Source organism: Hordeum vulgare, chromosome 4H (genome assembly GCF_904849725.1).
Source record: "Hordeum vulgare subsp. vulgare chromosome 4H, MorexV3_pseudomolecules_assembly, whole genome shotgun sequence".
NCBI classification, from domain to species: Eukaryota; Viridiplantae; Streptophyta; class Magnoliopsida; order Poales; family Poaceae; genus Hordeum; species Hordeum vulgare.
This window is the reverse complement of record NC_058521.1, coordinates 343,015,745-343,032,850: the sequence shown is the minus strand read 5'-3', so window position 1 is coordinate 343,032,850 and position 17,106 is coordinate 343,015,745.

The window sequence follows — 17,106 nt, the reverse complement described above, 5'->3', positions numbered from 1 at the left end:
AATTCTTCCAAAATATTGAGGTGAACTGCGTGCCTCGGTCAGAAACAATCTCCTTTGGGATTCCGTGAAAGCTTACAATACGCTCAATATAGAGACTAGCCAACTTTTTAACATCATAAGTGGTGTTCACTGGAACGAAATAGGACACCTTGGTCAGATGGTCGACAATGACCCATATAGAGTCATGGCCTCTGCTAGACCTCGGCAAGCCGGTAAAAAAATCCACGCCTATCTTGTCCCACTTCCATTCTGGCACGTGGAGAGGTTGTAGCAATCCAGAGGTCGCTGATGCTCAGCCTTGACATGCTGGCACACGTCGCACTTGGCAACATATGACGCTCTTTCCCTCTTCATGCCATGCCACCAGAATCTTTCTCGGAGATCTTGATACATATTGGTACCACCGGGGTGAATAGAGTAGGGTGTATCATGTGCTTCCTGTAGGATCAATTCCTTGAGTTCAGCCTTGTTGGGTATGCATAAAAGTTTCCGAAACCACACTACTCCTTGTTCATCCAGCGAGAATCCTGTGGCCTTGCCTTCTTGAATCTTCTTCTTGATTCCTTTAATTCTCTTATGACCCATCTAGGCGTCCTTGATATCATCAACCAGCTTTGGTTTGACTTCGATGTTAGCTAGGAATCCTGATTCTATTAGCTCCAAACCGAAGTTTTCCAATTCCTCGTACAAGGAAGGTTGCCTTTCCTTGAGCATGACGTTGAGGGTTCTGGTCTTCCGGCTTAAGGCATGAGCCACTACATTGGCCTTACCGGGGTGGTATTGAATGCTGAGGTCCTAGTCTTTGATTAACTCCAACCATCTTCGTTGCCTCATATTCAATTCCCATTGGATGAAAATATATTTCAGACTTTTGTGGTCAGTTTATATTTCCCATCGTTTCCCCAGAAGATAATGTCGCCATGTATTCAGGGCATGCACTACTGCTGCCAACTCGAGATCATGGGTGGCATAATTCTCATGCAGGCGCAGTTGTCGTGACAGATATGCCACAACTCTGCCATCCTGCATTACAACCCCACCGAGCACGGTCCTGGAGGCATCACAATATATCACAAACTCCTTGCTGGTATCTGGAGTGGCCAATACCGGGGTGGTAGTTAATCTCTTCATCAATTCTTGGAAGCTTGCTTCACACTACAGCGTCCACTCGAACTTCTTGCCTTTCTTCAAGAGCTGAGTCATAGGTCGAGCGATGCGGGAGAATCCTTCTACAAACTTTCGGTAATATCCCGCGAGTCCGAGGAAATTCCTGACTTCCTTCACATGAATTGGCGATTCCCAGTTGGTTACCATAGTAATCTTGGAGGGTTAAACTGCCAAACCACTTGCTGTCATGGTATGACCCAAGAATCCAACTTCGTTCAACCAAAATTGGCACTTGATGAAGTTGGCATAAAGTTGGTGCTCTTGAAGCTTTTCCAGCACTAACCTCAAGTGTTGCTCATGCTCTTCTTTGGACTTGGAAAAGATTAATATTTCATCAATGAATACGACGACAAACTTATCCAGGTATTCCATGTAGACCTTGTTCATGAGGTACATGAGGTAAGCTGGGGCATTAGTCAATCCAAAAGACATGATAGTGCATTCGTACAGACCGTACAGGGTCACGAACGCAGTCTTGGGTATGTCTTCGGGTCAGATCTTCAATTGGTAATATCCAGATCGGATATCGATCTTGGAGAATACCTTAGCTCCATGTAACTCATCAAGCAAATCTTCAATCTTGGGGAGTGGATACTTGTTCTTGATCGTGACCTCATTGAGAGAACGGTAATTGATACGTCTCCAACGTATCTATAATTTGGATCTTTTGCATGCCTTTTATATATCTTTTGGGACTAACTTATTAACTTTGCAGCGGCGGAAAAGTACTTTCGATGATCTCCTGTTTTTTCCATTTTTTGACCCCTTTCAGAGGAGGATTTTGAACGGAGTCCAAACGGAATGAAACTGCCAAAAAGATTTTTTTGAAATAGAAAAAGATCGCGAGGCCGGAGAATCAGGGCAGGGGGCCTGCAGGTACCCCACAAGCCCCCTAGCCGCGGCCAGGGGGGCTCCCGTGCCTCCCTAGCTTGTGGGCTCCCTGGGCTACCTCTGCCCTAGGTTTTGCGCCTATATATTCCCTAAAATCCTAGAAAAAATCAGGAGATCATCGAAAGTACTTTTCCGCCACCGCAAGCTTCTGTCTCCTCAAGATCCCATCTGGGGCAAGTTCTGGTGCCCTGCCGGAGGGGGATTCGGATGCGGAGGGCTTCTTCATCAACACCATGACCTCTCTGATGATGCGTGAGTAGTTAACCATAGACGTACGTGTCCATAGCTAGTAGTTAGATGGCTTCTTCTCTCTCTTGGATCTTCAATACAAAGTTCTCCATCATCTTCATGAAGATTTATCCGATGTGATCTTGTTTTGCGGTGTGTTTGTCGAGATCCGATGAATTGTGGATTTATGATCAGATTATCTATGAATCTTATTTGAGTTTCTTCTGATCTCTTATATGCATGATTTCATATCCTTCTAATTCTCTTCGAGTTGTGGGTTTTGTTTGGCCAACTAGATCTATGATTCTTGCAATGGGAAAAGTGCTTGGTTTTGGGTTCATACTGTGTTGTGACCTCACCTAGTGACGGAAGGGGTAGCGAGGCACGCATCGTGTTGTTTCCATCAAGGGTAAAAAGATGGGGTTTTCATCATTGGTTTGAGATTATCCCTCTACATCATGTCATCTTGCTTAAGGCGTTACTCTGTTCGTCATGTACTCAACACACTAGATGCATGCTGGATAGCGGTCGATGTGTGGAGTAATAGTAGTAGATGCAGAAAGTATCGGTCTACTTGTCTCGGACATGATGCCTATATGTATGACCATTTCCTTAGATATCATCCTGACTTTGCGCGGTTCTATCAATTGCTCGACAGTAAGTTGTTCACCCACCATCATACTTGCTATTTTGAGAGAAGTATCTAGTGAACACTATGGCCCCCGGGTCTACTCCACACCATATTTTCAGCCTTACACTTTTACTTCGTTCACTTTCCGCCTTCAGATCTCACATTGCAATAAATCTTGAAGGATTGACAACCCCTTTAAAGCGTTGGGTGCAAGCTCTTTTGTGTTTGCGCAGGTACTCTGGACTTGACGAGATTCTCCTACTGGATTGATACCTTGGTTCTCAAACTGAGGGAAATACTTACTGTCCTGTGCTGCATCACCCTTTCCTCTTCAAGGGAAAAACCAACGCAAGCCCAGTCTCCGTCAACGTGCCAATTTCTGGCGCTCTTGTCTGTTGCCGTAGCAGAAGAATTTGTGGCGCCGTTGCCGGGGAGGATCATGTCAAGAACTCATCCAAGTAAGTGTCGCAAACTCATCTCTTGCATTTACTTTGTTTGCCAGGTGCCTCTCGTTTTCGTCTCCCCCACTTCACAATTTGCGTTTTTCGTTTGCCTTTTCGTTCGCCCTTTTTCTCGCTTGCCCTTTATTCGCTTGTGTGCTTGCTTGCTTGCTGAAGTCACCATGAATGAAAACACCAAACTTTGTGACTTTGCGAATACTAATAATGATAATTTTATTAGTACTCTGATTGCTCCTGCCACTAGTGCGGAGTCATACGAAATCAATGCCGCTTTGCTGAATCTTGTTATGAAAGAGCAATTCTCGGGCCTTCCTAGTGAAGATGCCGCATCCCATCTTAATACCTTCATTGAGCTTTGCGATATGCAAAAGAAGAAATATGTGGATAATGATGTGATTAAATTGAAGCTTTTTCCTTTCTCGTTGCGAGATCGCACAAAAACTTGGTTTTCGTCTTTGCCCAAAAATAGTATCGATTATTGGGATAAGTGCAAAGATGCTTATATATCCAAGTATTTTCCACCGTCTAAGATTATCTCTCTCCGTAATGATATCTCCGGCTAAGTATTTTCCACTGGCTTGAATTTTGCTTCTAGAAATATCTTGGACTCCGCCTCAGGTGTAACGTTCATCGAAATAACGTTAGGAGAAGCCACAAAACTACTAGACAACATCATGACGAACTACTCTCAGTGGCACACTGAAAGGTCACCTACTAGTAAGAAGGTACACTCTATAGAAGAAATTAACTCGTTGAGTGCTAAGATGGATGAGTTAATGAATTTGCTTGCTAGTAGAAGTGCTCCTTTAGATTATAATAATATGCCCTTGTCTTCTTTGATTGAGAGTAGCAACGCTAGCTTGGACGTTAATTTTGTTGGTAGGAATAATTTTGTCAACACCAATGCTTTTAGAAGAAACTATGTTCCTAGGCCTTTTCCTAGTAACTCCTCTAATAACTTTGGCGACTCCTACAAAAATACTCATGGAAATTACAATAGATTACCCTCTGATCTAGAGAGTAATATCAAAGAGTTTATCAACTCACAGAATATTTTCAATGCGTCCATAGAGGAAAAACTACTCAAAATTTACGATTTCGCAAAGAGCGTTGATAGAATGTCTAGTGATATTGATGCTTTGAAAGTTAGATGTGCTCCTCCCAAGATAAATATGGATGAAACTTTGAAAGCTATGCCTGTTTCCATGATTGAGAGCAAAGAAAGAACCGCCCAAATTCGTGCTAGACATGAATGGCTTAAAAAGGCATGTTCTTGTGATAAGAATCACGAAGATCTTAAAGTGCTTGGTGTGACTCCCATTGAATCTTTGTTTTCTTGTGACAAACCTAATGTTGATGGGGCTGGATATGAATCCACTTTGGTTGAAAAGCGCCCCAATGATTCGGAGTCCATCTATCTTGATGCTAAAAGCATTGAAAGTGGAGTAGAAGATATTAAAGCTTTGAGTAGTAATGAAATTACTACTATGGATTTCAAGGAATTCAATTATGATAGTTGCTCCTTGATTGAATGCATTTCCTTGATGCAATCCATGTTAAACTCTCCACACGCTTATAGCCAAAACAAGGCCTTTACCGATCATATCGTCGAAGCTATGATAAAATATCTTGAAGCGAAACTTGAATTGGAAGTCTCTATCCCTAGAAATCTTCATGATGAGTGGGAACCTACCATCAAAATCAAAATCAAAAACTATGAATGCAATGCTTTGTGTGATTGGGGTGCTAGTGTTTCTGCGATTCCAAAGTCTTTATGTGATGTTCCTCTTAATTTGCATCTTCCGGATTCTACTGTCAAGAAACCCATGGGAAGGATCAATGATGTTCCTATTATTGCAAATAGGAACTATGTACCCGTGGATTTCGTTGTGCTTGACATTGATTGCAATCCTACATGCCCTATTATTCTTGGTAGACCTTTCCTTAAAAGAAGGGAATGGAACACTTTCCTAGAAAGAAAATAAGATTGCCTTATGAATCCATGATGACGGCCACTTATGGTTTGAGCACCGAAGACGACGATACGTGATTCTATCGCTTTTATGCCTAGCTAAGGGCGTTAAACAATAGCGCTTGTTGGGAGGCAACCCAATGAATTTATATTTTTTCTTTTTGTTTTTTGCGTCCACACCATCATAATTCTGTTGTCATTGTGTTTTATGTTTATTTTTGTGTTTGAGCCAAGCAAAACCTTTATGACTAGTCTTGGTAATGGTTGTTTGATCCTGCTGGAAAAAGACAGAGACTTTTCGCTCACGAGATGATTTTTCATTTTTATTCGGAAAGAGATTTTGAGTTGATTCTTTCTTCTTCTGGTTTATATGCCTTTTTCCTACGCAGTCGTAATTTTTCAGAATTTTTGAGCTATCATAAGTATACGAAGTAAACAGATTGCTACAGACTAGTCTGTTTTTGATAGATTCTATTTTTGTTGAGTTGGTTGCTTGTTTTGATGAAACTATGGTTAGTATCGAGGGGTAATAGCCATGGAAAAGTGAGAATACAGTAGCCCAACACCAATATAGATAGAATTCAAGATTGCTACAGTACCAAAGAGGTGGTAGTTTGTTTTCTTGTGCTAATGTTATCACAAGTTTCTGTTTAAATTTTGTGTTGTGAAGTTTTCAAGTTTTGGGTGATGTTCTCATGGACAAAGTGATAAGGAGTGGAAAGAGCTCAAGCTTGGGGATGCCCAAGGCATCCCAATCCAAATTCAAGGACACCAAAAATCCTAAGCTTGGGGATGCCCCGGGAAGGCATCCCCTCTTTCGTCTTCAATCCATCGGTAACATTACTTGGAGCTATATTTTTATTCACCACATGATATGTGTTTTTCTTGGAGCGTCTTCTATCATAGGAGTCTTTTCTTTTTTTTGTGTCACAATCATCCTTGCTGCACAACTTTTTGAGAGAGAGATACATGCACTCATCGTGATTTTGCTAGAATGCTCATAGTGCTTCACTTATATCTTTTGAGCTAGATAATTTTGCTCTACATGCTTCACTTATATCTATTAGAGCACGGCGGTGCGTGACTTGGTAGTTGGCTTATGCTATGAAAGTAGTCCCAAAGATGATAGGCACCCAAATAGGATACAAAAACCTCCATCTTCATGTGCATTGAGTAGAAAGAGATGTCTTGATTCCTATTCATTAGTTTTGAGACGTGGATTTGGTAATATTAAGAGTTATGTTAGTAGGGTGTTGTGAATCTAGAAATACTTGTGTTGAAGTTAGTGATTCCCGTAGCATGCACGTATGGTGAACCGCTATGTTAGGAAGTCGGAGCACAATTGATCTATTGATTGTGTTCCTTTGTGTTGAGGTCGGGATCGCGTGATGGTTAACACCTACCAACCCTACCCCTAGGAGTATGCGTTTAGCACTTTGTTTCGATTACTTATAAAAACTTTCGCAACAAGTATGTGAGTTCTTCATGACTAATGTGAGTCCATGGTATAGATGCACTTTCACCTTCCACCATTGCTAGCCTCTCTAGTGCCTCGCAATTCTCACCAGTGCACAAACCCACCATATGCCATCGTCAAAACAGCCACCATACCTACCTACTATGGCATTTTAGTAAACATTCCGAGATATATTGCCATGCAACTCCCACCGTTCCGTCTCATGACATGTGTCGTCACTCTCATATTGCCATTGCATGATCATAAGATAGCTACCGAGATGTTTCAACATCATACACCAAGCTAGATCGTTGCACATCCCGGTACACTGTCGGAGGCATTTCTTATAGAGTCATCATCGTTCTAAGCTTTGAGGTGTGAGTAAATAAAAGTGTGATGATTATCATTAGAGAATTGTCCCATGTGAGGAAATAAAAAAAGAGGGCAAAGAGCCCAAATAAAAAAAAGAGGCCAAGAGCCCAAACAAAAAGAGAGAGAGAGAAAAAGATAGAAGGGACAATGCTACTATCTTTTTCCACACTTGTGCTTCATAATAGCACCATGTTCTTCATGATTGAGAGCTTCTTGCTTTGTCACTGCCATATGCTAGAGGGAACCTATGTTATATAACTTGGCTTGTATATTCCAATGATGGGCTTCCTGAAAACTGCCCTAGGTCTTCGTGAACAAGCAAGTTGGATGCACACCCACTAGTTCTCCTTTTGAGATTTCACATACTTATAGCTCTAGTGCATCCCTTGTATGGCAATCCCTACTCATTCACATTGAGATATATTAATGGCATCTCCATAGACGTTTGATACGCCGAGTCAATGTGACCATCTCCTCCTTTTTGTCTCACAACCACCACCACACTCTATTCCACATAATAGTGCTATATCCATGGCTCACGCTCATGTATTGCGTGATAGTTATAAAAAGTTTGAGAAAGTAAGAGTGCAAAAACAATTACTTGGCCAATACCGGGGTTGTGCATGATTTACATTAGTTGTGTGAGGATGATGGAGCATAGCCAGACTATATGATTTTCTAGGGATAACTTTCCTTGGCCTTGTTATTTTGAATGTTCATGATTACCTTGCTAGTTTGCTTGAAGTATTATTGTTTTCATGTCAATAGCAAACTATTGTTTCAAAACTTACGGATCCGAACATTCATGTCACACGAAAGAAGTTGCAAAGGGTGTTGGAAATATGCCCTAGAGGCAATAATAAAATGGTTACTATCATATTTCCTTGTTCATGATAATAGTCTATTGTTCATGCTATAATTGTATTAACAGGAAACAGTAATACATGTGTGAATAAATAGATCACAATGTGTCCCTAGCAAGCCTCTAGTTGGCTAGCTCGTTAGGTAATAGATGATCATGGTTTCTTGGTCATGGGCATTAGATGTCATTGATAACGGGATCACATCCTTGGGAGAATGATGTGATGGACAAGACCCAATCCTAAGTGTAGCACTAGATCGTATTGTTCATATGCTAAAGCTTTTTTAATGTCAAGTGTCTTTTCCTTCGACCGTGAGATTGTGCAACTCCCGGATACCGTAGGAGTGCTTTGGGTGTATCAAACGTCACAACGTAACTGGGTGACTATAAAGGTGCACTACGGGTAGCTCTGAAAGTGTATGTTGGGTTGGTACAAATTGAGATCGCGATTTGCCACTCCGCGTGACGGAGAGGTATCTCTGGGCCCACTTGGTAGAACATCATCGTGAACTCAATGTGACTAAGGAGTTAGTCACACGATGACGTTCTACGGAACGAGTAAAGAGACTTACCGGTAACGAGATTGATCAAGGTAGAGGTATACCGACGATCGAATTGAATCCTTTACATTGTGGTTCATCCGATGAAATCATCGTGGAGCAAGTGGGAGCCACCATGGGTATCCAGACCCCGCTGATGGTTATTGGCCGGAGAGGTGTCTCGGTCATGTCTGCCTGTCTCCCGAACCCGTAGGGTCTACACACTTAAGGTTCGATGACGCTAGGGTTATAGGGAATTGTTATACGAGGTTATCAAAAGTTGTTCGGAGTCCCGGATGAGATCCCAGATGTCACGACGAGCTCTGGAATGGTCCGGAGGTAACGATTGATATATAGGATGGATGGTTTTGGACACCGGAAATGTTTCGGGCGTCACCGGTAGTGTATCAGGACCACCGGGACCACCGGAGATGGTCCCGGGGGTCCACCGGGAGGGGCCACCAGCCCCAAGAGGTAGCATGGGCCAAAATAGGGAGGGCAACCAGCCCAAAGTGGGCTGGTGCGCCTCCCATAAGGAGGCCCAAGGCACAGGAGGTGGAGAGGGGGGATACCCTAGGCGCTGGTGGGCCTAAGGCCCACCTAGGGGTGCGCCACCCCCTCCCCCTGCCCTGGCCGCAGCACCTCCCATCTGGGGGGGCTGCCGCACCACCTAGGGTGGGAACCCTAGGGGTGGCACCCCCTCCCCTCCTCCTATATATAGTGGGGGGTTTTGGGGATATTTTGCGAATAATTTTCCCTCTCCCTCGGCCCAGCACTGCCCCCCTTCTTCCTCCTCTCCCACGGTGCTTGGCGAAGCCCTGCCGGGAGACCTTGTCTCTCCATCGACACCATGCCGTCATGTTGCCGGAGATCTTCCCCAATCTCTCCCTCCTCCTTTCTGGATCAAGGTGCGGGAGACGTCACCGGTCTGCACGTGTGTTGAAGGCGGAGGTGTCGTGGTTCGGCACTAGATCGGAATCACACCGCGATCTGAATCGCCGCGAGTACGACTCCATCAACCGCGTTCTAGCAACGCTTCCTCTTAGGGATCTTCAAAGGTATGAAGATGCACTTACCCCTCTCTTGTTGCTGGTCTCTCCATAGGAAGATCTGAATATGCTGGTGTCTTAGGGATCTTCAAAGGTCGCATTCCACCTCAAAAAATCAGTCTTTATCACTTCCCTACTCGAGGACGAGCAGGAGTTAATCTTGGGGATGCTTGATACGTCTCCAAGGTATCTATAATTATTGATGGTTTCATGCTATTATCGTGTCAAACTTTGGATGTTTTGCATGCCTTTTATATATGTTTTGGGACTAACTTATTAACTTAGTGCCAAGTGCCAGTTCCTGTTTTTTCCATGTTTTTGACCCCTTTCAGAGGAGGATTTTGAACGGAGTCTGAATGGAATGAAACTGTGAAAAAGATTTTTGCCGAAACAGAAAAAGATCGGAAAGCCGGAGAATCAGGGCAGGGGGCCTGCAGGGACCCCACAAGCCCCCTAGCCGTGGCCAGGAGGGTCGCGCCTCCGTGGCTTGTGAGCTCCATGGGCCACCTCTTCCCTAGGTTTTGCGCCTATATATTCCCTAAAATCCCAGAAAAAATCAGGAGATCATCGAAAGTACTTTTCCGCCGCCGCAAGCTTCTGTCTCCGCAAGATCCCATCTGGGCACGTTCTAGTGCCCTGCCGGAGGGGGATTCGGATACGGAGGGTTTCTTCATCAACACCATGACCTCTCTGATGATGCGTGAGTAGTTCACCATACACCTACGGGTCCATAGCTAGCGGCCAGATGGCTTATTCTCTCTCTTCGATCTTCAATACAAAGTTCTCCATGATCTTCATGGAGATCTCTCCGATGTAATCTTCTTTTGCGGTGTGTTTGTCGAGATCCGATGAATTGTGGATTTATGATCAGATTATCTTTGAATCTTATTTGAGTTTCTTCTGATCTCTTATATGCATGATTTCATATCCTTGTAATTCTCTTCGAGTTGTGGGTTCTTTGGGCCAACTAGATCTATGATTCTTGCAATGGGAGAAGTGCTTGGTTTTGGGTTCATACCGTGAGGTGACCTCACCCGGTGACAGAAGGGGTAGCGAGGCATGCATCATGTTGTTTCCATCAAGGGTAAAAAGATGCTGTTTTCATCATTGGTTTGAGATTATCCCTCTACATCATGTCATCTTTCTTAAGGCGTTACTCTGTTCATCATGAACTCAATACACTAGATGCATGCTGGATAGCGGTCGATGTGTCGAGTAATAATAGTAGATGCATAAAGTATCGGTCTTTTTGTCTCGGACGTGATGCCTATATGTATGATCATTGCCTTAGATATCGTCATGACTTTGTGTGGTTCTATCAATTGCTCGACAGTAGTTTTTCAACCACCGTATTACTTGCTATTTTGAGAGAAGCCTCTAGTGAACACTATGGCCCCCAGGTCTAATCCACACCATACTTTTAGCCTTACACTTTTACGTCGTTGCATTTTCCGCCTTGAGATCTCACTTTGCAATCAATCTTGAAGCGATTGCCAACCCCTTTAAAGCGTTGGGTGCAAGCTCTTTTGTGTTTGCGCAGGTACTCTGGACTTGACGAGATTCTCGTACTGGATTGATACCTTGGTTCTCAAACTGAGGGAAATACTTACTGCTCCGATGCTGCATCACCCTTTCCTCTTCAAGGAAAAAACCAACGCAAGCCCAATCTCCGTCAATGTGCCAATTTCTGGTGCTGTTGTCTGTTGCCGTAGCAGTAATCGACTCAGACTCTGATGCTTCCAGCCTTCTTGGACACAAAAAGAACAGGTGATCCCCAAGGTGACGCACTCGGAAGAATAAACCCTTTCCTGAGTTGCTCATACAGCTGCTTCTTCAACTCCTCTAGCTCTTCGGATCCCATCCTATATGGCTTCTTATAGATAGGCCTGGATCCGAGCATGAGCTCAATGATGAACTCGATGTCTCGGTCAGGAGGCATTCCCGGTAGCTCATCCGGGTACTCATAGACTATTGGCACTTGATCGAGTTCTACCTCTGACAGGCTGTTAACCCGTGGTACTCGAGCGGGTAGTGGCTCAGAGACATACTTGACTTTGACCCCTTGGTCGCTTGACATGGTAATGGCCTGTTGGAACAGTCCAAGATGCTTTGATGCTTGGCCAACCAATCCATGCTGAGAATTACTTCTAGGCCTTGCGACTTAAGCACAATGAGATCCGCTGAGAAGCTCGTCCCATTGATAATTATTCCGACCTTCCTACATCCTAGGTTGGTCCTCAATACTGCTCTAGGGGTTTGAATTACCATTTTCCCGCGAAGCAGGGTAGGTTTTAAACAACATTTTTCCGCAAATATTTGTGTAACAAAAGAATGCGAAGCACCACAGTCAAACAATATTGTTGCTGGGGGTAGAGTTGACGAGGAACATACCCAGAATGCTGTCCGGGTCTTCCTGCACCTCTTCTGCAGAAATATGATTAATCTGCCCCCTGTTGTGATACTGCTAATTGCGGAGAGCCTGATTCCTACGTGGTGCTCCTTGTCCTTGATTTGGTGCATTGGGGAGCGGTGCATCGGGCTTCTTGTTGGGAAACTAACTGGAATAGTGCCCAGTCTATCCACATCCAAAATAGGTAACTTGTGCTGGAAGATTGGTCTTGACTCGACTGTTGCTCGGTGGATTGATTGCTGGCTTGGTGTTGACTTGCTTCTGAGGCTGGTAGTTCTCACGAAATGTTGGATACTTGTACTGCTGCTGCTGATAATCGGGTCTTGCTGGAGCTGACTGACATGGGCGTGGCTTCGGTTTATTCGGTCCTCCACTACCCATTAGCTCGCGCTTACGGGTGTCATCCATAGCACGACGCTTGTCTTCCAAGATAAGGGCCTTATTAACCAGATCGCTGAAGGTCCGACATTCACAAATACTCAGCTAATACTGGAGTGACTGTTGCAATCCTTCCATAAAGTGTTCCACTTTGGCGGCCTTAGTGTTGATGACTTCAGGTGCGTATCTTGACAGGAGGTTGAACTTCTGCAAATACTCCTTAACGGATCCACTGCCTTGCCTTAAGGCTCAGAATTCCCGCATCTTAATGGTCATCATTCCAGGGGGAATGTGAGCGGCGCGGAATCCATCTTTGAACACAAACCAAGTGATGAATTGCCCTGCTCACATGATCTAAAATCCATCCCACCAAGCTCTCGCTATGCCACCGAGACAGTGAGAATCATAGAGGACCTTCTCATGATCATCAGTGCATTTGACTAGCGTGAGGAGGTCTTCGATAGTACATATCCATTGATCGGCATCCAGTGGTTCAGTCGTCTCCGTGAATATGGGTGGCGTAGTTCGCATGAACTCAGAGAGAGTAGAGCGACCATTGCCATTCCGGTTCTATGGTGGGTTGATCACCAAGGTTTGAGCCAATTGCTGAATAGCGGCATTGTTGGCTTGACGTTCCTCTCGAAGAGCTTGAAGGAACTGAGCCATAGTCAAGCTTTTGGGAGGAGGCGGTGGCGGTGGAACATCGTCTTGCTGCTCGTGGTGATCTCCAGCTTGAGCTTCCCCTCCGGCTCCCAGGTGCTGTCCCGAGGAGGCAGAACCGGGGTTGCCGAAGGTGCTGTTGCGAGTTGCATTCACCAGCCTGTCAGGGATTAGACAGGTCAATTTGCCGCACTGGCTGAATCATAAGGGATGTTGCTCTAGTAAAGAGGGGGTCTGGTGCTGTGCTAGTGTGAAATTATTAAGCCAAAGGTTCTTGGTAAGCTAATGCATTAGTTTCAAACACGCGATGTAGTCGCTCATAAACTTCCTAAGGCAGAATGCGACTTGCATCCAACATGTTTACACAACACTCATGGTTCATTGAACCGATACATGAACTCCTACGCTTGGGGAGTAACTCCTAATTACCTACGCTACTAATGGTAAGCGGCAGACTGTGCGGTCTCATAAGCGAGTTTTGCGGGATCTTCGTCTTCATATTCATCTTCTTCTTCATCAGTGCTTCCCTTCTTTGAAGGAGTAGGAGAAGGAAGCGGACAACCACGGCGTCTCTTGGTTGGGGAGGTAGCGAAGAGTTCGGTGTGTTCCTTCGCGGTCAGGCGACGACTCTGGAGAGGAGTGGTCTGAAGCGGTGGTATTCCTCCTCGAAAAGCAAAACAGGGTAGCTTTGAAACCACATTTTTCCGCAAATATTTCTGTAACAAAAGAATGCGAAGCACCACAATCAAACAATACTGTTACTGGGGTAGAGTTGATGAGGAACGTACCCAAAATGCAGTCCGGGTCTTCCTGCACCTCTTCTTTGGAAATATGATTAATCCGCCCCCTGTTGTGATACTGCTGATTGCGGGGAGCCTGATTCGTGCGGGGTGCTCCTTGGCCTTGATTTGGTGCATTGGGGTGCGGTGCGTCGGGCTTCTTGTTCGGACACTGCCTAGAATAGTGCCTAGTCTGTCCACATCCAAAACAGGTAACTTGTGCTGGAAGATTGGTCTTGACTCCACTGTTGTTCGGTGGATTGATTGCTGGCTTGGTGTTGACTTGCTGCTGAGGCTGGTAGTTCTGGCGAAATGTTGGATACTTGTACTGTTGCTCCTGATAATTGGGTCTTGCTGGAGCTGACTCACATGGGCGTGGCTTCGGGTTACTCGGTCCTCCACTACCCATTAGCTTGTGCTTACGGGTGTCGTCAATAGAACGACACTTGTCTTCCAAGATAGGGGCCTTATTAACCAGATTGCTGATGGTCCGACATTCACAAACAACCAGCTGATACTGGAGTGACAGCTGCAGTCCTTCCATAAAGCGTTCCACTTTGGCGGCCTCAGTGTCGACGACTTCAGGTGCGTATCTTGACAGGAGGTTGAACTTCTGCAAATACTCCTTAACGGATCCACTGCCTTGCCTGAAGGCTCAAAATTCCCGCTTCTTAATGATCATCATTCCAGGGGGAATGGGAGCAGCGCGGAATCCATCTTTGAACACAACACAATTGATGACTTGCCCTGCTCGCATGATCTGAAATCCATCCCACCAAGCACTGGTTGTGCCACCGAGACAGTGAGAAGCATAGAGGACCTTCTCATGATCATCAGTGCATTTGCCCAGCGCGAGGAGGTCTTCGATAGTACAGATCCAGTCATCGGCATCCAATTGTTCAGTCGTCTCCGTGAATATGGGTGGCGTAGTTCCCATGAACTCAGAGAGAGTAGAGCGACCATTGCCATTCCTGTTCTGCGGTGGGTTGTTCAGCAAGGTTTGAGCCAGCTCCTGAATAGCAGCATTGTTGGATTGACGTTCCTCTTGAAGAGCTTGAAGGAAGTGAGCCATAGTCAAGCTTTTGGGAGGAGGCAGTTGCGGTGGAACGTTGTCTTGCTGCTCGTGGTGATCTCCAGCTTGAGCTTCCCCTCCGGCTCCCAGCTGTTGTCCCGAGGAGGCAGAGTCGGGGTTGCCGAAGGTGCTGTTTTGAGTTGCGTTCACCATCCTGTCAGGAATTAGACTAGTCAATTTGCCGCACTGGCTGAATCATAAGGGATGATGCTCTAGTAAAGAGGGTGTCTGGTGCTGTGCTAGTGTGAAATTTTTAAGCAAAAGGTTTTTGGAAAGCTAATGCATTAGTTTCAAACACGTGATGTACTCGCTCAGAAGCTGCCTAAGGCAGAATGTGACTAGCATCCAACATGCTTACACAACACTCATGGTTCACTGAACCGATACATGAACTCCTACGCTCCGGGAGTAACTCATAATTACCAACGCTACTAATGCTAAGCGGCAAACTGTGCGGTCTCATAAGAGGGTTTTGCGGGATCTTCGTCTTCATCTTCATCTTCATCATCATCAGTGGTTCCCTTCTTTGAAGGAGTAGGAAAAGGAAGCGGACCATCACGGCATCTCTTGGTTTGCAAGGTAGAAAAGAGTTCGGTGTATTCCTCCGCGGTCAGGCACGACTCTGGAGAAGAGTGGCTTGAAGCGGTGGTATTCCTCCTCGGAAAGCGAAGCCAGGTGGTCCTTCGGGTGCTCCTTCCTTTTTCACCTTGCGGTTCTTCATCTTCTCCGTACAAAGCAGATCCTTGACTTGGTGCAGCTCTTGGCGAATCTTTGTTGACTCTTTGATCAAAAGGTGCCTCAAAGTGTCGGAGGAGAGACTGAAGTAGGTTTAAAACTTCAGTGCCGTCCCGTCCTCGGAAGATGGGTTGAGTGTCCAACTCCCGTCTATCACGTTCTTAACAAAGGGTAGGTGAAGAGTAGCTGGCTCGTCAGCCATCTCGGGAAGGATGTCGCGGAGTCGCACGAGCGCCTCTCGTGCTGCGGTCTCCACTGCCAACATCAGATCCTCCATCTGTGGTCCTTCAAAGAACCAACTAGTCGGGGAGTCATTAGCCTTCACTATCAGGTCCACGTGATATTCCTTAGTGTCGGTGTTGACCCAGTGCTCGTGGTAGAGGAAGATGGGCGTGCGGCGTACTTGGCACTTCTCGAGGCTATCACTCAAATGTAGAGGAAAGCCCGTCTCCAGAAGCATCTCAGGTACGGCGGCCATCTACAAGATGTAGAGGAGAGGGTTAGAAGTTTTTAGTGGGTGCAGAATCTCAAGTTAAGGTCTATGTGCACTAGTCGTCTTGGCTATCGTCCATGCTACCTAAGGCTTTCTATAGTCAGGATGGCTCTGATACCAGCTCTGTGGGAACCCCGACTTACAAGTCCAGATCGTCGAATGATCGTTCTTAGTGATCCCAGATATCAATGCTAACCGAACACACACATACTGAATAATAAGAGTCTGACATCCGAGTACCGAATTATTACATCACATGACCAAATGGTCAAGTTCAGAAGGTTGGTCCTAAGGCCAAATCATACTGATACAACTAATAGCGGAAATCATAGGGGCTAAGCGGGTGCCCATGCCATCAAGCCTACACCGACAGGCATTCTGACTCGGAAGCGTCCTAGTTCGTAGGGGCGTCTCCAAAGACATACTCATCTCCAAACTCCGGTCCTTCCATGTCTGGTCAATAACATAACCAGTGGTAAGCCAATGAGTACTTTTGAATGTACTTGCAAACAGCCCATGATATGAACATTGAAAGTGAAGGATAACAATAATATGCATCTTTGGTGGAATGATCATGAGTATGCATCAAGTTAAAGAATTACTTTTGAAGAACAGGTTACAGATATCAATATATCTATCGAGGACTGAACCATCTGGGCTCACCCTATATGCCAAGTAACCAAATTTGGTCATATCATTACTTCCATAACAACACCTTTTTATCACCACTCACACACACTTGGTTTATGCGGAAACGACTGGACGTAGTTTAAGCAGGATTACCCAACTGTCCTGGACCGTGGACATGACTCTAGACAGTATCAACCATGCGGGTACCAATGGTGTGCCTGGAACTTACAAAATGGCACCACCACATCACGAGAGTGACCACACATCACTCCCGCCACTAGTAATGTGGCTCTTTGCTAGCACCGACCAGAGTAATCAACA